At 34.2% G+C, this 27,702-nt stretch overlaps 1 long non-coding RNA gene across 2 annotated transcripts in view; it reads left to right on the top strand.

The window, feature by feature from the left end:
* Positions 1 to 16,137: 16,137 nt before the first annotated feature.
* Positions 16,138 to 27,702, top strand: part of LOC107973933 (uncharacterized) — a 52,706-nt gene continuing 41,141 nt past the window's right edge. For both annotated transcript variants that reach the window (XR_001716468.4, XR_001716467.4), the window contains exons 1-2: positions 16,138 to 16,273; positions 16,410 to 16,498. This is a non-coding gene — a long non-coding RNA (uncharacterized LOC107973933). The remainder of the gene's footprint in view (positions 16,274 to 16,409; positions 16,499 to 27,702) is intronic.

Below are 27,702 nucleotides of genomic sequence, written 5' to 3'. Positions count from 1 at the left end.
TCAATTTATGAGAGGAGATGCTGAAAAAAGGTTCTAGTAAATTTGAGCACTGACTATAAGTTACTTGAAGATGAGGGAGGCCTCTAGGAGGCAATCTTAGAAAGGCAACACTTCGAGAAGAGGAGAGTAAAAAGGAGAGAAAAGTCTTCCTCTGAAAACTGCATCCTAAAGAGAAAAAGAGCAAGTGAGAAATGGATGATCCTACAAGACAAAATAAAAATTCAAATAATTGGAGGCCATAACCCTCCATTCCTTCTTCCCTGATGAAACAGCCATCTATTAAAGAAACTACATGTTGTAACACTGACAGAAAAGTGGTCTTAAACTAGGTATTTTAAAAACTACCCAACTGTCAGCCTGCTCACAGACATTCAGAAGTACAACCAGTCTCACATATGCAGTTGTCTTAGTCAGTTTCTGTTGTTTATAGCAGAACACCTGACACTGGGTATTTTTTTTAAAGGAATTTATTTCTTACAGTTATGGAGGGGGAGATGCTCATGGTTTAGTAGCCACATCTGGTGAGGGCCTTCTTGCCAGAGGGAACTCTATAGAGTCCTTAGGCGACACAGGACATCACATGGTGAGGGGGCTGGGTGTGCTCACTCAGTTCTCTCTTCCTCTTCTTATAAAGCCTCTGTTCCCACTCCTGTGATAACCCATTAATGCATTATCTCGTTCATGAGGACCCTCATGACTCAATTTCCTCTTAAAGTTTCCACCTCTACATACTGCCACATTGGGGATTAAATTTCAACATGAGTTTTGGAGGAGACCAACATTCAAACCATAGCAACAGCATAAGAAAAAGCAAATACATTTAAATATAAGTTTTTCAGGTGAAGAAAATGCCATTCCTCCACTCTGGATCAACCAGAAGGGAGAAGAAAATTGTAATGCATAGTTCCATAATGAAGCATACTTCCTTAAACAAACACATAAAGATCTTGTATCAGATATTCAAAATCTATGTACAAAAAATGAACACAAACAACAAAAAGAAATGAATTGAGAATGGATTGAATTCAGGTAAAAATAAAAAGAGGTTAAATCATATCAGAAGTGAAGACTGATTTACAAGATCAATCTTGCAAATCAAGAATAGAATAGATGTAAATAAAAACTAAGATATTCTAAAGAAATTCAGAAAATGATAATGAAAAAGTAAAAAGGGTCAGAGATAAAGTTTTTAAATTAACACAGGCAAGGATGAATCAACATAATTGTAACTGGAATCCCTGAAGATGGAAAATTCAACACTGAAAAATAAATAATATTTACAACTCTAATACAAGAAACTTTTTCTGAAGTAAAATGAGATCCATGTCTATGTATTAAAAGGAACTGGCTGGGCATGGTGGCTCATGCCTGTAATGCCAGCACCTTGTGAGGCCAAGATGGGCAGATCATTTGAGGTCAGGAGTTCGAGACCAGCCTGGCCAACATGGTGAAACCCGTCTCTACTAAAAACACAAAAATTAGCTGGGTGTGGTGGCAGGTGCCTGTATTCCCAGCTACTTGGGAGGGTGAGGCAGGAGAATCTCTTAAACCCAGGAGGCGGAGGTTCCAGTGAGCCAAGATGGCACCATTGCACTCCAGCCTGGGCAACAAGAGTGAAACTCCATCTCAAAAAAAAAAAAAAAAAAAAAAAAAAAAAGAACTACCAGGTACTTGGTAGAATTGCCCCCAAATTATTAACCCTGATACATATTTTAGTAAAACAATTAGTTATAAACGTAAAGAAAAATACTCATGGCCTCAGGAAAAAGCAAAATATAAATCAAAGTATCAAAGGAATATCATTTTCAACGAAAATCAAAAAAAGAAAGTACGAGCCAAAGATTTTATATCCATTTAAGTTGTCTCTTAAGCTATATAAAAATAGTTTTAAACATGTAATAACTTGAGGCATATTGTATTCTTGATTTTCCTTTCGGCAAATTTTGAGAGAATAAACTTCATCCAACCAAAAAACAAATAAAAGAAAATTCCAGCAAAAGAAATGACTTAGTTTTAAATATAAATAAGATTAAGAAAGGTGAGGATGAGGTTGAAGTAAATATGTCAATATGTCATATGTAAATATTATATGCTTTTAGAAAGGAAAAATAATGTAGCTAATAGAAGAAAAGAAAGAGGCAAGGAATGAGTAGAATAAGCTCATTGATTATAATATAAGCAATATATACAATCAAGAAGCCCATTGATAAGTATATAAGCAGTTTAATGGAAATCAAAGAGTACCACTAAAACAAACTAACAAACCAGAGAGTAAAGATTAAATAAGAAATAGAATTCCACAAATATTTAACAATTGTGTAAGTATAAAATATAAATATTTCTAAATTCTAAAAGAAATAAACAAAAATAAGAGAAACACATGATACATATAAAAATCATGGAAACTAAACATAGTACACATAATATTTGTAACACTAAATGATCACTCATATCAATAAATGTAAATAGGTTTAACCAGATATCAAGAGATTTTAAATTTGACTCATAAAGCAGACCCAACTATATGCATCATACAAGAGAGAAACCTAAAATAAAATTATTTATAAAGCATGTTATAAAGGAAGGAGCAAAGATTTCCAGACAAATGGAAGCAATAAAAAAGGCCCAGCAGATTGCAATATTGATGTCAATAAAGTAAAATTCAAGAGAAGAAAAGTATTAAACATTAAAATTAAGGGTAGTTATAAATTCTGATAACCATAAATCATAATGAAGATATAACTGTTATGGATATTTATGCACAAAATCACACAGAATCTACCTTTTTAAAACAAGAGTGTAATTAGACACAGCTAGAAAAAAACTAATAAAGGCAAACTTTAAGACACCAAACCTAAGTACCAGGCAGATCAAGAAACAAAAATATAAGTAAGATACATATGACCTAAACAAAGTATAAATAAGTTAAATCTTAAGGAAATATATCTACTGATACTGATACTGATATCAGAGAATCCAACTTCTTTTCAAGTGCACATTGGACATTTACAAAATTAGTTCTGCATTTGAAGTCACAGAGTATCAGAAAGTTTTGTAAATATAACAATACTCACTGGTCACAATGAATAAGCTAAAATTCAATCACAAAATAAAAATACCCTTTCACCTAAATATTGAAAATTACTTCTATCAACAACACTTAAAAAAATATTATAGGTTTGAATACTTAGTAAGATTAAAGGATGAAAATAAACCTATTAAGTTCCCAACTCACGAAGCTATACACAGAATAATAAATGAAACGTTAAGACAGAAAATAATAAAGATAAAAGCACAAATTAACAATGTAGAAATATGAAAGTCAGTTTATCTAATTAATAAATCAAATCTTGATTTTTTAGGAAAAATTAACAAAATAAGCAAATTGCTAGTTAACTTATTCAATTTCCCAAAATGGGAGAAGTCCCAAATATGCAATACAAGACAATGACAAGGAAGAAGTAAGTAGTCATAGGAACTGAAGAAATTTTAAAATAATCAAAAGACTATGCTGTTGACATTTATGCAACTATATTTGAAGACGTAGATGAAATAAATGATTTCCTAGAGTAATACTCTGTATTAATTTATTGAACCTATTAGAAACAGAAAGTTTAAATAAACCAATTTTCATATAAAACGTAACAAGAAACAACTTTGTTATCAAGAAACAACCTCACAAGGGAAGTTTACAAAATATTTAAAGTCCAGATAGTCCTAATACTACATAGATTGTTTCAGAGCATAAGAAATCAAGGAAAATGTTCAAATTCTTTTTATGAATCAAATATAACATTAATACCTAAATATGGTGAAGACAGTACAAAAAATAAAATTACTGATCAATGTAATGTATAAACATCAATGCAAAAATGCTAAATAAAATATTAGCCATCAGAATCCAATACCACAATAAGAAAATAAAATACATTATGACCCAGTAGGGTTAATTCCAGGAATGCATGTTTGGTTAATATTTGAGTATCTATCAGTGCAATATATCATATTAATAGATCTAAGGAGAAAAACAAAATTGATGAATACTTTCTTAAAACAAATATATATATATTATATTTGTATTTATACATATTTATATATTTATATATAAATATATATATCTATATATTTATATTTATATAGATATATATAGCGATATAGATATATATGTATCTAGAGGCATATTCACCTCAAGGTCATCAAGGCAAAGATGCTAATTACATTCAATAATATTTAACATTATACTGAAGGTATTAGCAAATGAAATTAGAGAAGTGAAACCTATTAGAGTTGTAATAATTGGATAAGAATTAAAAGTGTCTCTATTTGCAGATGATATAATAGTATACCTGTGAAATACTAGAGACTCAATGAGCAAACTTAATAAAATAATTCAGTAAGATAGCAGGTATAGGATTAACCTGTAGAAATCAATGACCTTACTTTACAAACAATAAGCAGGTAGGGGACATAATAATAGAGAGGCTCTATTTACAATAGTAGCAAAGGAGATGGAGTAATGGGGATAAAGTTAACAAGGAGTATGCCAAACCTATATGAGAAAATCTTTATAACATCTTAAAAGATACAAAAGTAGACTTAAACAAATTGAAAGATTGGTTGTTGTTGTTGTTGATTATTTGTTTATTTGTTTAATAGTGATAGGGCTGGTTATGTTGCCCAGACTGGTCTGGAACTCCTGGCCTCAGGTGATCCATCCACTTCAGCCTCTTGAGTAGCTGGGACTACAGGTGCATACCACCATGCCCGGCTAATTTTCTATATATATATTTTTTGTAGAGATAGGGTCTCACTGTGTTGTCTAGGCTAGTCTTGAACTCCTGGGCTCAGACGATCTTCCTGCCTCAGCTGGAAAGATGGTTTTTATTTTCAAACAGAATCTGTTACTATAATGCAGATGTCAGTTCCCTCGAAATTAATTTATAGATTTAAAGCAATCTCAATAAAAATAGCAAATTTTTACGAAGTTGGGAAAATTGATACGAAAGCTAGTATTGAAAAATAAATATTGCAAGAATAGCTGAAAAACACTGAAAAAAAAAAAAACTACAAGAGCCCTGCCAAATATTAAAATATGCTGTAAACCCCTTGTTAAAACAATGTGAAACTGGTACCTAAATGAATAGACATGTCAGGGAAATGGAATGGGAAGTACAGAAAGACACAGAAGTCACATGGATATTTGGTTTATGATGAAGGTGAGATCTCAAATTACTTGGCAAAGATGGACTTTTAAATAAATGCTTCTGGGACTATTGCATAGACAACAGACATTGAGAAAAAAACTAGTAAAATGAAATCTTTATATTCAGTTTACATAAGCATTAACTTATGCTTATGTGGATAAGGGATATGGATAAGGGATGTAATGTAAAATAATAAAACCATGTAAGTACTATAAGAAAATGGGAATAAATTCCTGCATAACCTTGGTGTAGGCAAAGACTTTCTAACTATGCCTCAAAATTCAGATTCGGGAAAAACAATGACTACATTTAACTATATACAAATAAAAAAGGATTGTATGACAAATCAAAGTTAAATGACAAAATAAAATAATGTGTTAATAATATATATCTCAAGTATTATAAAAGGAAGTGATTCCTAATTTATAAAGGACTCTTAAAAACTGAGAACAAAAAGACCTTATAGAAACCTGGCGGAAGACATGAACAGACAATTAATGAAGAATATATTAAAATGGTTCTTAAATATAAAAAAGATTTAATTTCACTTAAGATAAAAAAAATCAAAATTAAAATAATGTTTCTCTACTATCAAATTGGTAACAGTTTATAAACTCTGCTGGGATTATCCCTTCCTTGGCTACAGCCTGGAAATTCTCCCAATGCAGTAAACTGGGGGTAATTGTAGATGTCACTTCATTTGTTTCACTTATCTCAGGGGTTACTGTTCTTTACCTTCCAATATTTAATGTTTTGAAAGCCATTTTTTCTTGTATTTTGTCTGTTAGTTTTAATAGGAAGTGTAAATCTAGCCCAGCTACTTCATTTTTTCTGATTTGAGCCACAGCCATTTTTTTTTTGAGACGGAGTCTCGCTCTGTTGCCCAGCCTGGAGTGCAGTGGCGAGATCTCGGCTCACTGCAAGCTCCGCCTCCCAAGTTCACGCCATTCTCCTGCCTCAGCCTCCAGAGTGGCTGGGACTATAGGCGCCCGCCACCACGCCTGGCTAATTTTTTGTATTTTTAGTAGAGACGGGGTTTCACCGTGTTAGCCAGGATGGTCTTGATCTCCTGACCTCGTGATCCACCCGCCTTGGCCTCCCAACATGCTGGGATTACGGGTGTGAGCCACAGCGCCTGGCCGAGCCACAGCCTATTCTTTACCTGTAGATATTTACAAGTCAGCAAATGTCCTGAGAGGAAAAATCAGCTAAAATATGTCAAGCTCACTTTTAACAAGAATTTTCTTCTTTCTAGGACCTTGGCACTTAATGTCCTAGCTGCCTTGGTTGCTTGCTGATGGTTTTAAACAGCTTTTTGTTTTATTTATCAGATGACATGGTTTGGCTCTGTGTCCCCACACAAATCTCATCTCAAATTGTAATCCCCACATGTGAAAGGAAGGGCCTGGTGGGAGATGATTGAATCATGGGAGCAGACTTCCACCTTACTGTTCTGAAAGTGAGCGAGTTCTCAGGGGATCTGGTTGTTTGAAAGTGTGCGGCACTTCCGCCTTTGCTCTCGCTCTCTCTCCTGCTCCACCATGGTAAGATGTGCTTGCTTCCCCTTCACCTTTCATCATGATTGTAAGTTTCCTGAGGCCTCCCAGTCATGCTTCCTGTTAAGCCTGCAGAACAGGGAGTGAATTAAACCTCTTTTCTTCATAAATTACCAGTCTCAGGTAGTTCTTTATGGCAGTGTGAGAATGGACTAATATATCTGATACTATAGTTCTTCTGAGCAGAAGGATTGGTCTGATAGATGCGTTTTCATTATAGGCAGAGGCAAAAGACTCAACCAATATCTCTTTCTAATATGGTTCTTGCCTCATCCTTTCTAGTCTTTTCTTTCTAGAACTCTGATTAGATACATTGGATATTCTCATTTTTCCTCCATGTATCTTAATGTCTCTTTCATATATATCATCTTGCCCCCTTTCTGTGTTGAAATCTTTATTTTTCATGATCTATTATTTATGATTTCTATCTTTAGCTGGTTAACTTGTCTATTGTTTTGTAAATTTCAATTAATATAATTCGTTATTTCCAGGGTTTCTATTTAGTCCTTTTTCAAGTTTGTTTGGGTCATGTTTGATAGTCTTTTATTTCTTTTGTGATACTTTAGTTTCTTTTACCTCTTGAAACATATTCTATATATTGTGTTTGATAATTCAGTTATTTTTAGATTTTGTGACTTTGATTCTTCAGTTTATTATATAATTTATTATTCAGTTTATGCAGAATCCTTTTCATAATTATTTATTTCCTTGGTGTTTTTGATTTTCATTCACCATTAGAAAATTTCCTGGGAATTTCACCTGTGGGAATTCCTTGACCTATTTATAAAGTGCATTATGTCATAGGGGATTTGCATTTCCTTTCACTTGGTTGTAGCTGTATGACCAATGAGGGTGACTTTAAAATTATACTTTTAACCTTTTGAGGGAAGAGGCACCCCACAAGTTGTATGAGTTCCAGTTAAAAAATTCAATTATTGCTGGTTAGGAATTATAGGGGAGATTTTTCTCCTCTCTATCCAAAAACTAAAACTGAAGAGAAACTTTCCTGAATTTTTAACTCTGATATTTTACCTTATCATCTGATCATGTCTCTCTTCTGGGAATTTTTGTTTCATTGAGGGTTACTAGTCCAACCTTCTACATTGATTGGGCACCAACTTTTTTCTCTTGTTCCTGATAGTATGCGTGGCTGGCCAGTTAATACCCAGGCTCCTGGGTACTCAGGATATGATGTTCCAAACCCCCTGAAAGAACAAAGGCCACAGAGCTCATCTATATTAATGCATTATGATCTTTTGATACTTTGGGCCTTAGTTTCCCTTTTCCTGACAGCTCACACAATTATTAAAAATGTAATTTAAATGTCAATAGTCATTGTTAAGAGTGTAACTTAAATTTGTGTACTAGAAGGGCTTCTATTGCATATCTAGTCTACTGTCTAGTCTCCAATATTACTGGAAACTGGTCTTTCCAATCTACAGTGTCATAGTGTAATCAGGTTATATACTTAACAGTAAATATTATAAGGTCTCACATATTTAAAACATTTGCTTCTTTGTAAATGTCTTCAAGATGAAGGACATATTCCTTATCAAGGCACCTGATCTCCTTCATGATTTGATACTTACTTAGTATTCTTTGTTCTGTTGAAATACTTGCACTGTTTTCCCCATACAATGTATGTCTTGACTCAATGCCTTTACTTGGTTCACTCTCAGCCAGAGGTTTAGTTCAATTTTTGTTGACTTGCCTAACCAATACCCATCCTCAGGCCTGAGGTGATGCTTTGAATAAAAATGCTTTTCTGGGGAAGCATTCTTTGATCTGCCACTCCCTTCCCTCATATGCATCATATTCCATCAGCCCTCTGACTCCATCTGGTCTTTAAGTTGTAGCGTTTATCATACTGAAAACATTTTGAGGTCAAAGACTTCCTTATTTATCTCTTCATCCATGGTGCCTATTATGGCACTTTCCAATAACAAATCCAATAAATGTTGGATGAATGAATATCCTTGTTAAAAATGCTATTACATAATCCAGAAGCTTTAATTGTTGTTTCTTTTTCACCATCAGTTTTTACAGAGAGCATGTAAATAAAACTTTATACTTCAGTGGTTTGAGGAGGTATAATAGCCACCTCTTATTGGCAGGGGATATGTTCCAAGACTTCCAGTGGATGCCTGAAACCACAGATAATACCAAACTATATATATATATACACTATGTTTCTTTTTCTATAGACACATGCTTATGTTAAAATTTGTTTATAAATTAGGTATAGTAAGAGATTGACAACAAGAATAATAGAATAGAATAATTGTAATGACATGCTGTAATAAAAGCTTTGTGAATCTAGTCTCTCTCTGTCTCAAAATACCTTAATATGTTTGGACCATGGTTGGTCACAAGCAACTGAACCCACAGAAGCAAAACAGAAGATAAGGGGAAATTACTGTATTTTCATAAAATGCTTTCACACACATCATCTCATATGTTAAAGATAACATAGCCTGAATTTTAAAGGTTTATTAGGATTCCAAGTCCAGGTTTAGCTCTGCACTACACCTGTCAGCCCATGAAAATTGTGTAACCCTTAGCTTTATTAATGCCAACGTGTTAACAATAGTGTAATGCTGCTGTTTGCTAATATGATGAATATTTCTAAACTTTTTCAATTTTCTTCATTGAACCTTTTATTTTGTAATTGCAAAAAGTTTTGGTCTAGTCAAAATGAAATTTCATAGTTTTCTGTGGTGCAGTTTAAATGCTGACAAAATCAATTTGATATTAATATTTTTCTCTTTGAGGATGGTCATTTTCCCAGGGCTCTGAAGAAATCAAGAGATTTGATTATCAAAGCTTTTCTCTTGATATTTATGGAGCAAAGTTCAAAATTTAGAAAAGAAATGTCAGATTAAAAGACAGGATATAAGGACATTTTATTAGGTAAAGATGCACATTTTGAATATTATTTAAATATACAGCACCTAAATGGAGTGGGGTGTTTGATCTCCTTGAGAACTAGCTATGGTAGCGAACAAGGGGATTCATGAAATTCAGATAGGAAATATGCAATAAACATGGAGATCAAAGCCTACTCAAGCTTATCTCGGGAAAAATGTAGCAGAGGTCTTTGAGGTCATGACTGAGCTCAGAGTGGCTAAGTAAAAAAAAATTGAAGTGAAATTCACATAACATACAATTACCCCTTTTAAAGCCTGCAATTCAGTGGCATTTAGTACACACATTCACAGTTTTGTGAAACCACTACCTCTCTCCAGTTTCAAAAGTTTTCCATCACCTCAGAATACCCTTACCCTCTACTCAATAACAATCACTATTTTCTCCTACTCTCATCCCCCGGAACCTACTAATTCTGTTCTAGCTGTAAGGAATTGCCTATTCTTGTCAGTTCCCATAAAAAAGAATAATAAAATATGTGATCTTTTATGTCTGGCTTTTTTTATTTAGCATAATATTTCAAGGTTCATGCAAGTTGTAGCATATATCGGTACTGAATTCCTTTTGATGACTGAATAATATTACATTGTGTTTATATACCATAGTTGGCTTATCCACTCTTCTGTTGATTAACATTTGTTTTTTTTCTACCTTTTGACTATTGCAAATAGTGCTGCTATGAAGAATCAGAAATAAGTACTTATTAGAGTACCCAGTTTTGATTCTTTGAGGTATATACCTGGGACTGGAACTGCTGGGTCATATTGAAATTCTCTGTTTAACCTTTTAAAGAACCATCAAACTATTTTCCACAGTGGCTGTGCTATTTAACATTCCCATGAGAAATGTATGTAGATTCTTATTTTTCCATATCCTCAGCATCACATGTTATTTTTCTATTTTTTTTGTTACAGCCATCCTAGTGTGAAATAACATGTCATTGTGATTTGATTTGCATTTTCTTAATGACCAATGATGTTGAACATCTTTTCATATGCTTGTTAGCCATTTATATATCTTCTTTAGAGATATGTCTATTCAAGTAATTTGCCCTTTATTTGATCGGGATGTTGGCTTTATTGTTGATGAGTTTAAGTTTGCTTTATATATTCTAGATAGTAAACCTTATCAGATATATGATTTGCAAATATTTTCTCCAATTCTATAGGTTGTCTTTTCACTTTCTGGATAATGTCCTCTGATACACATGTTTTTACTTTTAGGAATAACATTTATTTATTTTTTCTTTTGTTGCTAGTGCTTTTAGTGTCAAATCTCAGAATTTATTGCCAAGTCCAAACCTGTGAAGATTTGCCCTTATGTTTTCTTGTAATAGGTTTATAATTTTAACTCTTAATTTTAGGTCTGTGATTTATTTTGAATTAATTTTTTTTACATGGCATGAAGTAGGAGCCTAGATTCATTCATTATTTTATACATTGTTTTCCAATTGTACCAGTACAATTTGTTGAAGATACTATGCTTTTTCTATGAAATGGAGTTGGCACCCTTGTTAAAAATGAGTTGGCCATAAATGTATGAGGTGGGGGTTATTTGGTTCTCAATTCTACTTCATAGGTTTTTAAGTTTATCCGTATGTCAAGACTATATTGTATAGATGATGCTTTGTTTCCATTTGGGGTATCTGAATGATTATCTTCTCAAAGAAAACTTTGCCCTTCCTTCTACTATCAAATGACAGAAAAGGGGTGTAACAGCATATCCTTGCCATTCCTAATTCTAATACCAGCCAATTACCTATGACAAGAAATGGAAAAAGATGGTGATCACATCCATAAAATCAAATTGGAGTATTATGATATAGTAGAAAAGAAGCAGACTTTGGAGTTCAACCTGTCTAGGCTGGAGTCCCAGTTACAGCTAAAATATATTGGGCTTATACTTTTAACCTTTCTGAACCTTAATCTATACTTCTCTTAAATGTGGATGAAAATACCAATCCTATAGTATTTTTGTAATGAGGAGGCATGACATATGTAAATTTCCCCCAGTTCAGTGCCAGACACAATTTGTTATAGAAAAAAAAGCTATCAATAATGGTCTTTTTTTTTTTTTTTTTTGAGAGAGAACCATATGTAGAGAACTATCTTAAACTTTGAAAAATGGTCTTCTGCAGACTTTAGAAAAGCATTCTATCTTCCCATTTCAAAGTATGCTTCCTAGGAAAATGGCATCTTACTTATTAACCATTATATCTGGCTTTGGAAGTCAGGAGTTAGCGTCTTTTCATTCAGATGCCAGGAGTATGTGCGTGTGTGTTTGAGTGTGTGTATCTCTATGAATACATATCCACTCTGTTTGCTTTTGTTTTATATGCTGAGTCTGTAATCCTTACTGTCAGACACCTTTATTAATATGCGGTGTGAATGCGTCTGAGATCTGTGAAAGAATCCATAAAACATAAACACAGGTAATGCTATTGCTGGCAATTGAATGAATGAGGGTCTTCTGACTACCATCCCCTGAGTGTACAGTTCTCAGGTTTATAACGAAGCCACTTTTTAATATAATTGAATTGTAGATAAGAGAACTTAGAGCCAATTTTATTTCTTTGCAAGAAAATACTTGATTTACATCACACCTCTGGCACTGGAATCTGATCTCTGCAGAAAGCTAGAGATTTGTACACAGTTATACCTGGGTTCAAGTCCACATGCCACCACTGACTGGCTGCATAATCTGGAGTTACTTCACTTCTTGAAACCTTGGTGTTTCATGGATTAAAGAGAAAGAATACCTCATAGGGCTCTTTGTGAGAATAAAATGCAATTGTTGAAGTGAAACTGCTTTTTGAACCATAAAGCACCACACACGTGAGCTCTCATTATCATTAATATTTATCACCATTTACGAAATTGTGGAATGTTAAATTAGGAAGACACCTTACAAGCTACTTTGCCAATTAACCAGTTAAGGATTTGCTTCACTAAAAAGTTTGCCCTATTGCTTTGTTGATCTTGCAATGGATCCTTAGATGTGGTACTATTGTAGTGTAAAGTGACATATCCAGTTAAAAATATGACTCACTGAAAACAGGCCACACTCTTCTCAGTGGTCTAAGATAGTAATGTTTTCCATGTTCACAGGCAGTTCAAATGCCTTTGGTGAATCCAAAAAGGAACTTCTGCTTTAGATTGCTTCTTCAACAGTCCAGGGCCATGCCCTCTCTGAGTGTGCAGATAATGCTGGTTGATGCTAATGGTAACTTGGCCGATTTCTTCTTCCCTAGGTTTCTATTCTCATACTTAGCCAAGAGATACTTACACAATTTTGAACACAGGGAATATAGCGGCAGGGCATCTTCAAAACAGAACCTTAAATACTGTAATAACAACTTCTAAGAACGTATTAGGCTAGTTACTCCGTGATATGGTTTGACTCTATGTCCCTACCCAAATATCATCTTGAATTGTAGTTCCTATAATCCCCACATGTCCTAGGAGGCACCCAGTGGGTAATTGAATCAGCGGCTACCCCCATGCTGTCCTCCTGATAGTGAGTTCTCACGGGATCTGATGGTTTATAAGGGGCTTTTCCTTCTTTGCTTGGCACTTCTCCTTTGTCCTGCCATGTGAAGAAAGATGTGTTTGCTTCCCAGTCCACCATGATTATAAGTTTCCCGAGGCCTCCACAGCCCTGTGGAACTGTGAGTCGATTAAACCTCTTTTTTTTTTTTTTTAAAGATGGAGTCTCGCCCTGTTGCCCAGGCTGTAGTGCAGTGGCTCGATCTCGACTCACTGCAAGCTCCGCCTCCCGGGTTCAAGCGATTCTCCTGCCTCAGCCTCCTGCGTAGCTGGGACTGCAGGCGCCTGCCACCAAGCCCAGCTAATTGTTTGTATTTTTACTAGAGATAGGGTTTTACCATGTTAGCCAGGATGGTCTCAATCTCCTGACTTCGTGATCTGCCCACCTCGGCCTCCCAAAGAGTTGAGATTACAGGTGTGAACCACCGTGCCTGGCATTTTTTTTTTTTTTAAATAAATTACCCAGTCTTGGGTATGTCCTTATAGCAGCATAAGAATGGACTAATACACTCTATCACCGTGGTCTGATTTTAGATATTTTGCTCAACTTTAATTTATACAATATCTGAGGTCAATGGGAAGATGCTGTTTGTAAATCTAATTTATTCATTTTATTCTTCCATCTCCAGAAACATTCTCGTCTTCACTGAAGTAGTAGTATATTTTTCACAAGCATAATTAAGAACTATGTCAGAAAGTGTGCAATTTCAGGATTGCAAGACAAATCGCATTTGTTTTCTCAAATCCTTGATAATAAAACAATATGAAATAATGACATATAATGACTAGAATACATAATATTTTATGATGCTTTTCTATGTTGTACAGTTGTGTGCTTGCACACAGCATTCACTCTCCATTCTTCTGGCAATGCCACCATAATGTTTTTTGGAGAATTATCCTTTCTTCACTCCTAGTCCATATAATTTGGGGGTGTTGGCACCACTCCATTTACTACTTCAACAGTAACTTATTTTTAATATACTTTTTATTTTGAGATAATTATAAATTTACATCCAGTTATAAGAAATCATACTGAGAGATCACATAAATGCTTTATCCAGTTTCCTCCAGTAATAAAATTTTGCAAAACCATAGTATAATATAACGATCAGAATACTGTCCTCGGTACCCTTAAGATACAGGACATTCCCATCACCACAAAAATCCCTTTTATAGCCACACCCACTTCTTTCCTGCCCTCATGTCCTCCTTAACTCTATTAACCACTAATATGCTCTCCACTTCTCTAATTTTGTCATTTCAAGAAAACTATATAAGTGAGATCATACAGTATCTAAACTTTTGAGACCTTTTTCACTCAGCATAATTATCTGAGATTGATTCAAATTGTTGTGTGTATTAATAGCTTGTTTCTTCTTGTTTCTGTGTAGTATTCCATAACACAGGTGTACTGCATTTTGTTTAACTGTTCACCTACAGAAGGACATCTGGGTTGTTTCCAGTTTTTGGCTATTACAAATAAAGCTGATAAAAACATTTCTGTACAGTATTTTTGTGTGTGTGAACATACATTTTTATTTCTCTGGGAGTACAATTGTTGGTTTGTATACTAGTTACATGTTTAGTTTTTAAAGAAATAGCCAAACTATTTTCTGGAGTGGCTGTACCATTTTATATTATAACCAGTAGTGTATGAATGGTCTAGTTTCTCAGCATCCTCCTAATATATGATGTGGGTACTATTTTTTATTTTAGTCATTCTGATGGGATTGTAGTGATACCTCCTATTGGTTTTACTTTTTTAACTTCATTATTTACTATAATTTGTTTATTATTATTATTTTTGAGACAGGATCTCATTGCCACCCAGGCTGGAGTGCAGTGGCGCCATCTCGGCTCACTGCAACCTCCGCCTCCCAGGTTCAAGCGATTCTCCCACCTTGGCCTCTCGAGTAGCTGGAACTACAGGTTCATGCCACCATGACTGGCTAATTTTTGTATTTTTAGTAGAGACAGGGTTTCACCACATTGGCCAGGCTGGTCTTGAAGTCCTGACGTTGTGATCCACCTGCCTCAGCATCTCAAAGTGCTGGGATTACAGGCCAGAGCCACTGCACCTGACCCAATTATCTCTTTCAAATATTTCTTTGTATGTGCTAGAAATAAGAAGTCCAATTCACTGTGATGGGAAATGTCAGGGAGGTTGTGTGTATTGGAGGAGCAACAGGAGGGATCTAGGAAATTTCTGTATCTTATGCTTAATTCTACTGTGAACTTAAACCTGTCTAAAAATAAAATCTAGTCTTAAAAAAAGAATGTGTATTTGCTGTTGTTAATGAAGTGTTGTATAAATATCAATTAGATCAAGTGACAGGAGTGACAACTTCAAAACTCTTTGTATGTCTCAGCTGAAATTGACTAGTTTTAAAAAAAATTCATGGTATTTTTCTACTGTACACCTATTTTAAGGTGTAGCTATTCAGGGGTATCAACTGAAAGTCTGAGGTGTTTACTGGGTTTCTTCACCATAGTAGATTCTGAACTCCGACATCTGTCTTCCCAGTTTTATAAGACTTCTGAAAGGTTACCTTAATTTCTTGGCCTATTAACTTCTACTTGTGAATTGGCAAATAACTTGAAAAAAATGATGTCAAATATAGGTCTTACCTCTTTGTCTTTCTCTTCTCTATGGGATCTTGGCCACTGAAGATGCTTAGAAAACTCTCTTGGGTGTGTGCATATGTGTGAAAATATTAAATTTTCAATCAATATTTTTCCAGTCCTCATAGTTTTCCTTGGTAGTTGAATTGGTCTGATACAAGATTATCTGCCATAGCCGGAACTGCAGACTGTTAACAGTTATATACTGAGCACTTCTTAACTGTCAGGTATGATTCTAGAATCTCTGTGCTAGCCCTAATAGAGCGTACATTCAAATGAGTCAGTCAGCCTAAGGAAGGAGTATCAGTGAAGCTCAGCCAATCCAAATAATGTCTAATTGGTAACTGGTTATTTCAGCAATAGGCTTATGCAAAATGCCAAGCCAATTAGACCTGTGGAGACTCAGTTACAAAGATTTGTAAGGATTGTTTGAAAGGATTGTTGTTAAGAAGAATTTTTTTTTTTTCTATAGGACTTAGTTTTGAGAGAATGTAAGCCTGAAGATGCTTGGAAGCAAGAGAGATGAGAGACAATTTTTTTCTTTCTTTCAATAGGCAAGACATGGAATCAGCATAGAAAAAAGCAGGACTGAATGAAGAGTCACCATTTTGATTAGATTGTTTAAATTTCCAGCATTAATTCTGTATGTATCAGCCGTGTGAATTATACTGGTTTTGCTTAAGCTCCTCTGATTTGGGTTGTAATTTAAAACCTCATTAATACACATTGTAAATTAGCAAAATCAGTGAACAATTTTTGGTACTTATTTTGCTTGAATTTTCTTTGCATTTGGATTTGTTTGACCTCTTTTTCGTGAATATTTCTTTTCTTTTGGCTTTTATGATACCTCTACCTGTTGGTATTTCTTCTAAAGTTCACATTAGCTTAACTCAGACTTCTCAGGTTTTTTTTTTCTCTCTCTTCCTTTAACACTGGCATTTCTCATGATTAGATCCTTAGTCTTTGGTCTCATCATACTTAAATGAACATCTTTACATGTCTTAACTAAATTAATATCAACCAGAATTTATCCATCTTGACTCACTGATTCTACCTCTTAAGCATCTTTTATGTACATCCCCTGATTACAGTTAACCCTGCTCCTCTGTATTAATTCAGGCTTTCATAAAGTCTCACTTGCACTATTAGCATTTACCTCTTATCTTTCTCATTCCAGTCTCATCGTTTTATTACATGATCACCAGAGTGGCAGAGCTTTATTGAAAAACTGACCACGTCATTTCCTTACACCATGCATAAGGAAAGTCAACAGTGCCCAGGATATGGGCATAACTGATTTTTTTGTCTTCATCTGTTGACCTTCCTTTACACCCTTTGCTGTTGTCAGAAAAAGTTGCCTGGAGTTCCCTGAAAAAATTAAGCTTTCTTATGGGTTGGTTTCATTGCATCTGCTTTCCCCTTTAAAATGTATTTTTCTGTGTGTCAGTCGGCTGAACTTATGATTGTACCTTAAGTCATAACTCAAAGGTTTACCTCCTCTTGGAAACATTTATCCAACCCTCTTAGACAGATTCTGGTAGTTCTCTGTACTTACATTGTCAGTCTAGGACTACTCAATTCCAAAATTTATCACATTACATTATCATTGACTATAGCTCTGCCTCTTTTCTAAATTCTAAATAATGAAAGAAAGAATAAATTTTAATTAATCTTTGAATATCCAGAATATAGAATGGACAGTAGGCACTTAGTAATCTAAGTGAATGCGATAATAAGGCAAGCATTATGTTTTCTATGATAATTAGGCAATGAATATAGTTTCATTTACCTTCTTCACCTGCAACTTTACTTATGAACTGCTATTATGTTTGCTAGTTTTTTTTTCTGAAAATGTCTTCAGTAAACATAAAGGTAGTATAAAACAGGATGAATTATACATCTACTTCAATCACATAAAACTAACAGCAAGCTGAAGCATATAAAAGGGGATATATTACATTCTTTTTTTCGCAGATTCATAAATTAAAGTGAAGGGAGTTAGGAAACTTGCCTAGGAATATGGTGCCAGTAAGTTTTGCAGATAGACAAGGACTTAAGGCTTTCTAATTCTAAAACATTTACTTTTCCCACTACAACACAATTTGTTGTTTAGGACCGAGGGAACAAATGTTTGACATTTTGGAAGGATAAGCATGATCATGAGCCCAAGGTTTGTCAGGTGACTGATTTTCACCACCATTGCTAAATACCAAGGAAAATCACTACACATTTCCCCATCTGCTTCAAATCCTTCAATTGTCTTCTGACTGGGGTGACCTTCAGAAGCTTAACTGATACCTAGATCCTTGACACTTTTATTATCTCTTTTTCCCTACTGCAGTTATCATATTTTAACATATCAAATAATCAATTTAATTATGATTTATATTTTTATTTTCTGTTTCCATTCACTTGAATTTAAATCCCACAAGATTAAAAACTTTTTTCTATTTTGTTTACTAATGAATATACGGAATCAGTAAAAGAGCCAGGTACATATTAAGTGACCAAGACATAGAGATAAACACATATAAAGTGAATTAAGAACAAATGAACAAATAAATGAATAAAAATACACGCAGGGCCAAGAGTGAATGAAGGTTGACAGGATGTATCTACAATTTTTCTTAGAAAAACTCAGTTAATGTTAGCCTTTGAGAAACTTGGATAGTCAGAGCGGTTGGACAATAATGCTTGCCAAATACAAGTAAGTTCTTACAAATTTAGATTCTTTTGAACAAACTCAATGTAAACAAAACAATTACCTCATCCCTATCGATTATTACCAATCGAGGAAAGAAAAAGAGCCAAAACAAAACTCCCAATTGAGTTAAATGGTAGTGCGTTGTTAAGATTGACAATATTTTTACACATGATCTTGATCCTTTCTTCAGTTTCTTCCCAAAAAAAGAGAGAAAATATGGAAGGCTGGGCCATGGCTTAATTTTTCTTTCTGATGCAAACATTTAGGACAATTAACATAGGTGGTATTTGAGTTGTTTGATTAAATATTGCTCAGGTGAGGACTCAGAGTAGTTTGCCATAGGGTAATTGACTGTCAGACAAAGAAAGTAAAAAAATTAACAATGATAAAAGACAAAGTTGATTTTATTCCCATTGGGGTATTTTTTTTAACATTTGGAAGAAACATAAAAAATGAGTGGGGTAAATCACAATATTTTTTCTAGAAATTTAATCTATCTGGAATTGATTTTTGTGTATGGTGCAAGTTAGGCTCCAACATTATTTCTTCCTTATGTGATTAACACATATATATGAGTATGTATGTGTGCATATATGTGGGTATGTGTGTGTACATATGTATGTATATGTACATGTATAGTAACACATATTTATGGGTATATATGTGCATATATATGGGCATGTGTAGGTACATATGTATGTATATGTGTATGTGTACACACATACCTATATGTATTAGTCTGTTTTCACACTGTTGATAAAGACATACCCAAGATTGGGTAATTTATAAAGAAAAAAGAGGTTTAATGGACTCACAATTCCATGTGGCTTGATAGGCCCCACAATCACGGCAGAAGGCAAAAGACACGTCTTTCATGGTGGCAGGCAAGAGACAGAATGAGAACCAACTGAAAGGGGTTACTCCTTATAAAACCATCAGATCTTTTGAGACTTATTTACTACCATGAGAACAACATGGGGGAACTGCCCCCATAATTCAATTATCTCCCACAGAGTCCCTCCCACAACATGTGGGAATTATGGGAGCTACAATTCAAGATGAGATTTGGGTGGGGACACAGCCAAACCATATCATTACATATATATATATATTGGTTAGGAAAGAATGAACAAATGAAGGAAGAAACACAGAGCCAAGAGTGAGCCAAGAATGTATATACATATTTGCACACATAACATATGTTCCATGTTTTTAATATACGTATGTGTATATTTGTATATGTTCATATGTGTGTAGCCCATATATTTATGTTATTTTGGTCAATTTATCTATTCCTATGTCACAATGCATTATTGCGTTATAAGTCTTGGCATTTTCTTCTTCAAAAATATTTTGGTTAATTATGGCCTTTTGGTCTTCCATAACAATTATAGGATCTTACTGAAGATACATTTTTCAGAGCTGGCCCCATTAATTTATTTCATCTTACAGGCTCTTTTTACAATCTGACATTGACACTCTTTCATCAAGAATGTGGTCTGTGTTCCTACCCTTTGAATCTGAGTAGCTCTGTGATTATGACATAGGTGATGTAAATCTTCTAAGGCTGAGTCATAAAAGCTGTTTAAGGTTCCAATTGGCTCCCTGTCCCATTAATGTACCTCAAGAATCCAGAACTGAGGTGTAAAATATCTGGCAACTCTAAAGCAATGGTGATGAGAGATCACATTGGAAGAATGTATAGAAATAGAGAAAGATGCCCAAGAAGCCCCAGTGTTCCAACATCAACTGTTCCAGCCCTCAGTTTAGGTGACAAGCATATGAGAAAGCAAAGCTTCAGACATCCTAACCTCCTCCTTTATGCAGTTCCAACTGCCGGGATGTTTAGTTGAGCAGAAATAAGAGGTTCCCAGAATTCAGCCCAAATTCATGAATAAAATAAATATTGCTGTTGTTTTAAGCCATTGAATTTTCAGGTGGTTTCTCATGCAGCCAGAGTGATGGAACAGTTTAACACACACATACACAACACATCCCCCTAAAAAATGTTGAAATTTTAATAACAATTCTATTGAATCTATAACTTAATTTGGGGAGAACTAGAATCTAATTGATATTGATAAGAACTTTCCAGTCCATGAACATGATATACATTTTTATTTATTGAGACTCTTAAAAGTCTTTCAACAAAGTTCTATAATTTTTTCTATATACGTTTCACACATTTTTAGTTTAGTTTTTCATAAATACCTTATATTTTGTGCCATTTCTTATGAATTTTCTTTTCTTTTCTCTTTACTTTTTTTTAGACAGAGTCTCACTGTGTTGCACAGGCTGGGTGCAGTGGTACGATCTCGGCTCACTGCAACCTCTGCTTCCTGGGTTGAAGTGATTCTTGCGCCTCAGTGTCCTGAGTAGCTGAGACTACAAAAATGCACCACCATACAAGGCTAATTTTTGTATTTTTAGTAGAGATGGGGTTTTGTCATGTTGGCCAGGCTGGTCTTGAACTCCTGGCCTCATGTGATCCACCCGCCTCAGCCTCTCAAAGTGCTGGGATTACAGGCGTGAGCCACTGCATCTGGCTTCTTCTGAATTTTCTAACTAGTTATTACCACTATATAGAAATAAAATTGTCTTTTTTTTTTTTTTTTTGAGATAGGATTTTGCTGTATCACCCAGGCTGGAGTGCAGTGACTCGATCACAGCTTACTTCAGCCTTGAACTCTCAGGCACAAGCCACAAGCCACAAGCCATCCTCCCTCCTGCCTCAGCCTCCCAAGTAGTGCACTACTACGCCTAATTTTTTTTTTCTTCAGTAGAGATAGGATCTCCCTATGTTGCCCAGGCTGGTCTCAAACTCCCGGGCTCAAGTGATCCTCATGCCTCAGCCTCCCAAAGTGCTAGGATTACTGGAATGAGCCACTACAACCAGTTTACAATTATCTTTTTTAATGCTAATTTTATATCCAGTACCTTGCTAAACTCTTTTCAGTTCTAAAACTTGCTATTAATCATTTGAGTTTTCTACATAAAAACTTCCTAACATTTCTTATTATTTACAGGTTATTTCTTCCATTCTAATAGAATATTAGCATTTGTCATTGATTCTAAGATGCCATTGATTATAAAATGCAAAAAAAGTTTTACAAAAAATTGTGCCTTAAATTAATTAAAAAAACCAGTAATTTTTTCATTGCCTTACTAGGATGATTTAGATCTTCACTACGATGTTGAATAGAAGTGGTGAAAGGGGCACCCTAATTTTATTCAGATTTTTACAGGGAATGCTTTCAAAAAATTTCACCTTTTTCTAACAAACTTTGGAAATACAAGTCTGTCCTTGAATTTTACTGAAGGCATTTTCTGCTTCAATTATAATAATCATTTTTTTCTCCAAATGTGATGAATTACATTAGGTTATATAAAAAATAATAAACTGTGTACTTCTAATGGGAGCCCAGCCTATTAGGAAAATAATATTACTAATATTTAGTAAGCTACATATAATATTTTAATGCATTACTAAATTCAATTTACTAATATTTAGTTTAGGATATCTGAATCTATTTTCTTGAGTGAGATTACTCTTTATTTTTTCTTTCTCATACTATTATTTAGTTTCAATATTAAATTTAGTATCAGATATTTATGTCTTTGTCCATAAGCAAAATTGGTCTTTTTTTTTCCTCTTTTATTCTGTCATTTTAAGGTTTTATTATCAAAGTTATCCTAGGCTCATAACATGCAATGCAACTGTTTCCTCCTTTACTCTCTATATAGCATATTTTGTGGAACATTACATTAATTTGTTTTTTGAATAGTTCATGCACTATCTCTCAATTTATATATTATTGTTGGCTGTATTTTATTTATTTAAAGTTTTTTAAATTGACATAAAAATTGTACATATGCATTGTGTACAACATGTTGTTTTGAAATATGTATACATTGTGAAATGGTGACATCAAGCTAGTTAATATGTGCATCACTTCACTTACCATTTCTCTGTGGTGAGAACACAAAATCTACTCTCTTAGCAATTTTCAAGAATACATTGTTATTAATAGTCACCATGTTGACCAATAGATCGCTTATATTTATACCTCCTACCTAAATGAAACTTTGTATCCTTTGACCAATATCTCCTCAACACTCCGGCAAATTTCTGGTAATCACCATCCTTCTTTCTATTTCTATGAGCTTAACATTTTTACATTCCACATATATGTGAGATCATGCAGTATTTATCTTTCTCCGACTGGCTTAGTTCATTTAACATAATGTCCTCCAGGTTCATTCATGTTGCCACAAATGACAGAATTTGCTCCTTTTTTCAAGATGAATAGTATTCCATTATGTATATCTACCACATTTTCTTTATCCATTTTCTGTCAATGAGCCAATGAGCACTTAGAGTGATTCCTTATCTTAGCAACCGCGCAATATGAACTATGAAGTGCAGATACCTCTTCAATATACTAGTTTCATTTCCTTTGGATATACACCCAGTAGTGGGATTGCTGGATTATAAGGTAGTTCTTTCTTTTTTAAATTTCAGAGGCACCTCTATACTGTTTTTCATGATGGTTGTAGTATTTTACATTCCCACCAACAATGTTCAAGTGTTCCCTTTTCTTCACATCCTCTCCAACACTTGTTATCTTTTGTCTTTTTGATATAGCCATTCTAATAGCCATGAGGTGCTAACACATTGTGGTTTTAATTTGCATTTATCTGATGATTAGTGATTTTTTCCATATACCTGTTGGACATTGGTATGTCTTTTTTTGAGAACTATCTATTCAGATCCTTTGCCCATTTTTAATTGGATTATTTGGGTTTTCCTTGTTTTTTGTTTGTTCTTACTATTGAGTTGTTTGAGTTTCTTACATATCTTGGATGTTAAACCTTTATCAAATATATGGGTTGCAATTATTATCTCCTATTCTGTAGGTTGTCTTTTCACTCTGTCGTTTCCTTGGCTGTGCAAAAACTTTTTAGTTTGAAGTAATCCCATTTATCTGTTCGCTTGATTTTATTTTATTTATTTTTTTTGCGTGTGGCTTTGGCTTCATAGCCAAAAAGCCATTTCCCAGACCAATGTCATGGAGCTTTTTTCTTCTTATTTTTTTTTTCTAGGAGTTTTACACTTTCAGGTCTTATATTTAAGTCTTTAATCCATTTTCAGTTGATTTTTGCCTATGGTGTGAGATAAGGGACCAATTTCATTCTTCTGCATGAATGTACAGTTATCATTGCACCATTTATTAAAGAGACATTATTTTTCTCATTGTGTGTTCTTAACACCTTTGCCAAAAATCATTTGACTATGAATGTGTGGATTTATTTCTGGGCTCTATATTTTGTTCTGTTGGTCTGTGTGTCTGTGTTTATGTCACTACCATGCTTTTGTGGTTGAAGCTTTGTAGTAGATTTTAAAGTCAGGGAGTGTGATGCCTCCAGCTTTGTTCTTTTTGCTCAATTTTTTTTGGGCTATTCAGGGTTTTTTTGTGGTTCTGCATGAATTTTAGGATTTTTTTCTACTTCTGTGAAAAATGTCACTGGAATTTTGGTAAGCATTGCATTGAATCTTTTTATTGCTTTGGTAGTACGGGAATTTTAGCAATATTTATTCTTCCAATTTATGAACACAGGATATCTTTTTATTTATTGTGCCTTCTTTAATTCCCTTCATCAATGTTGTGTAGCTTTCAGTGAATAGTTCTTTTAGTTCTTTGGTTAAATTAATTACCAAGTATTTTAATTTTTTTGGTAAATATTGTATAAATGCAATTGTTTTCTTAATTTCTTTGTAGGATAGTTCATTGCTAGTGTATAGTGATGCTACTGATTTTTGTATGTTGATTTTATATCCTTCAGCTGTCCTGAATTCTTTTTATTAGTTCTAACAGTTTTTTGGTAGAGTCCTTAAGGGTTTTCTATATGCATGATCATGTTGTCTGCAAACAAGGACATTTTAGCTGCTTCCTTTCCAGTTTGGATGCCCTTTATTCTGTCTTTTGCCTAATTGCTTGAACTAGAATTTCCAATACTATGTTGAATAGAATTTGTAGGAGTAGGCATCTTTGTCTTGTTACTGATAGGAGAGGAAAAGCTTTCAACTTTTCACTATTGAGTATGATGTTACCTATGGGTCTGTCATATATGGCCTCTATTATATTAAGGTGCATTCCTTCTATACTTAATTTGTTGAGAGTTTTTTTTTTTATCATGAAAGGATATTGAATTCTATCAACTGCCCTTTTTGAATTTATTGTTGTCATATATTTTAATGTTATATTAAACATTACAAGTTGTATTTTTTAGGATGTCAAAGTCTGTTTAGAATTTTTATGATATTTACCACTTTCTTTGCTGCTCATTCCTTCTTGAAATTGACTTGTATTTTGAGAATTCTGTCCGAATTATGTTACTTTCATATTTTTTAGTGAAAGTTTGTTGGTGGAAAACCTTAAACTTCTTATTTTTCTAAAATGTCTTTATATCTCCCCATTCATGAAAGTTATTTTGCTATGATAATTTAAGACAAGAGTTATTTTCTATCTTTATAGTGCAAATATCATTCACTGTTTTGCTTCCCTGTGGTTGAAGAGAAAACAGCTGTCAGTCTAATTGATGCTCTTTTGAATGCAATCTGCCTTTCGTCTCTGACTGAGTAAGATCTTTTAACATTCTGTAGCTTCAACATTTCTCTTGCTTGAGATCTTTTGGGTTCTTGAATTTGTCATAGTAACAAACCCCTAGTTTTGAAAAGTTCATAGCCGTTATCTATTCAGATATTGCCTTTGATTCTATCTCACCTCTTCTATTATAACTCCATTAAGTTGTGTTAGATGTTCCCATTTTATCATTCATGTCTCTTGACATGTATCTACCCCTTCCTGTTGTATTCTGAACAATTTCTTCAATGCTGTTATTCAGTTAATTGATTATCTTTTTTGCTAAGTATAACCTACTTTTAAGTATGTTACTTTAGTGTTTATTTTCTAGTATATCTTAATTTTTGGAAGTTTTAAAATTTATTTTTCAAATTATTTAGCTCTTTACTAATAATCTCAAACTGTTATTTAATTTCTTTAAACATATTAAACATAGTGGTCAGTATATTATTTCTGCTAATTTTAGTATTTAAATTCTGTTTGGGTCTGGTTTTGTTATGTTTTTTTCTGTTTGGCTCTGCCTCACAATACTTATGCTCTTGGATGTTTACTAGCTGTTGATCATCAGTTACATTTTTTCTGTGGAGATTTTTTGAGGTATCGGATCAAAGTGAGTTGCTCCATATATAATTGGTGTTTGCTTTAGCCAGGTATCTGGAGGCTTTACCAGTCTAAGACTACTTCCAACAAAGCTTTGGCTTGAAGCTTTTATTACCACCAATGCAGTATGTACTCAGACTACAATATGAGGTCCGAATCTTGGTTATAATTTCTCAGGGAATATAGCTTTTCATTCACTGACACCAAGTTTTAAAATCATCAATATTTTGTTTTTGTAGTCTGTTGAAGTGGGGGCAGTAGAGTGTTGCCCTTTGGTGATTACTTTTTATTTTATTTATTTATTTATTTATTTATTTTTATTATACTTTAAGTTTTAGGGTACATGTGCACAACGTGCAGGTTTGTTACATATGTATACATGTGCCATGTTGGTGTGCTGCACCCATTAACTCGTCATTTAACATTAGGTATATCTCCTAATGCTATCTCTTCCCCTCCCCCCACCCCACAAAAGGCCCCGGAGTGTGATGTTCCCCTTCCTGTGTTCATGTGTTCTCGTTGTTCAATTCCCACCTATGAGTAAGAACATGTGGTGATTGGTTTTTTGTCCTTGCGATAGTTTGCTGAGAATGATGGTTTCCAGCTTCATCCATGTCCCTACAAAGGACATGAACTCATCATTTTTTATGGCTGAATAGTATTCCATGGTGTATATGTGCCACATTTTCTTAATCCAGTCTATCATTGTTGGACATTTGGATTGGTTCCAAGTCTTTGATATTGTGAATAATGCTGCAATAAACATACGTGTGCATGTGTCTTTATAGCAGCATGTTTTATAATACTTTGGGTATATGCCCAGTAATGGGATGGCTGGGTCAAATGGTATTTCTAGTTCTAGATCCCTGAGGAATCACCACACTGACTTCCACAATGGTTGAACTAGTTTACCGTCCCATCAACAGTGTAAAAGTGTTCCTATTTCTCCACATCCTCTCCAGCACCTGTTGTTTCCTGACTTTTTAATGATTGCCATTCTAACTGGTGTGAGATGGTATCTCATTGTGGTTTTGATTTGCATTTCTCTGATGGCCAGTGATGATGAGCATTTTTTCATGTGTCTTTTGGCTGCATAAATGTCTGCTTTTGAGAAGTGTCTGTTCATATCCTTTGCCGACTTCTTGGGGTTGTTTGCTTTTTTCTTGTAAATTTGTTTGAGTTCATTGCAGATTCTGGATATTAGCCCTTTGTTAGATGAGTAGATTGCAAAAATTTTCTCCCATTCTGTAGGTTGCCTGTTCACTCTGACGGTAGTTTCTTTTGCTGTGCAGATGCTCTTTAGTTTAATTAGATCCCATTTGTCAATTTTGGCTTTTGTTGCCGTTGCTTTTGGTGTTTTAGACATGAAGTCCTTGCCCATACCTATGTCTTGAATGGTATTGCCTAGGTTTTCTTCTAGGGTTTTTATGGTTTTAGGTCTGACATTTAAGTCTTTAATCCATCTTGAATTAATTTTTGTATGAGGTGTAAGGAAGGGATCCAGTTTCAGCTTTCTCCATATGGCTAGCCAGTTTTCCCAGCACCATTTATTAAATAGGGAATCCTTTCCCCATTGCTTGTTTTTGTCAGGTTTGTCAAAGATCGGATAGTTGTAGATATGCAGCATTATTTCTGAGGGCTCTGTTCTGTTCCATTGGTCTATATCTCTGTTTTGGTACCAGTACCATGCCATTTTGGTTACTGTAGCCTTGTAGTATAGTTTGAAGTCAGGTAGTGTGATGCCTCCAGCTTTGTTCTTTTGGTTTAGGATTGACTTGGCAATGCGGGCTCTTTTTTGGTTCCATATGAACTTTAAAGTAGTTTTTTCCAATTCTGTGAAGAAAGTCATTTGTAGCTTGATGGGGATGGCATTGAATCTATAAGTTACTTGGGCAGTAT

This window comes from Pan troglodytes, chromosome 1 (genome assembly GCF_028858775.2).
Source record: "Pan troglodytes isolate AG18354 chromosome 1, NHGRI_mPanTro3-v2.0_pri, whole genome shotgun sequence".
NCBI lineage: Eukaryota > Metazoa > Chordata > Mammalia > Primates > Hominidae > Pan > Pan troglodytes.
This window is presented reverse-complemented; position numbering and strand designations above follow the sequence as displayed.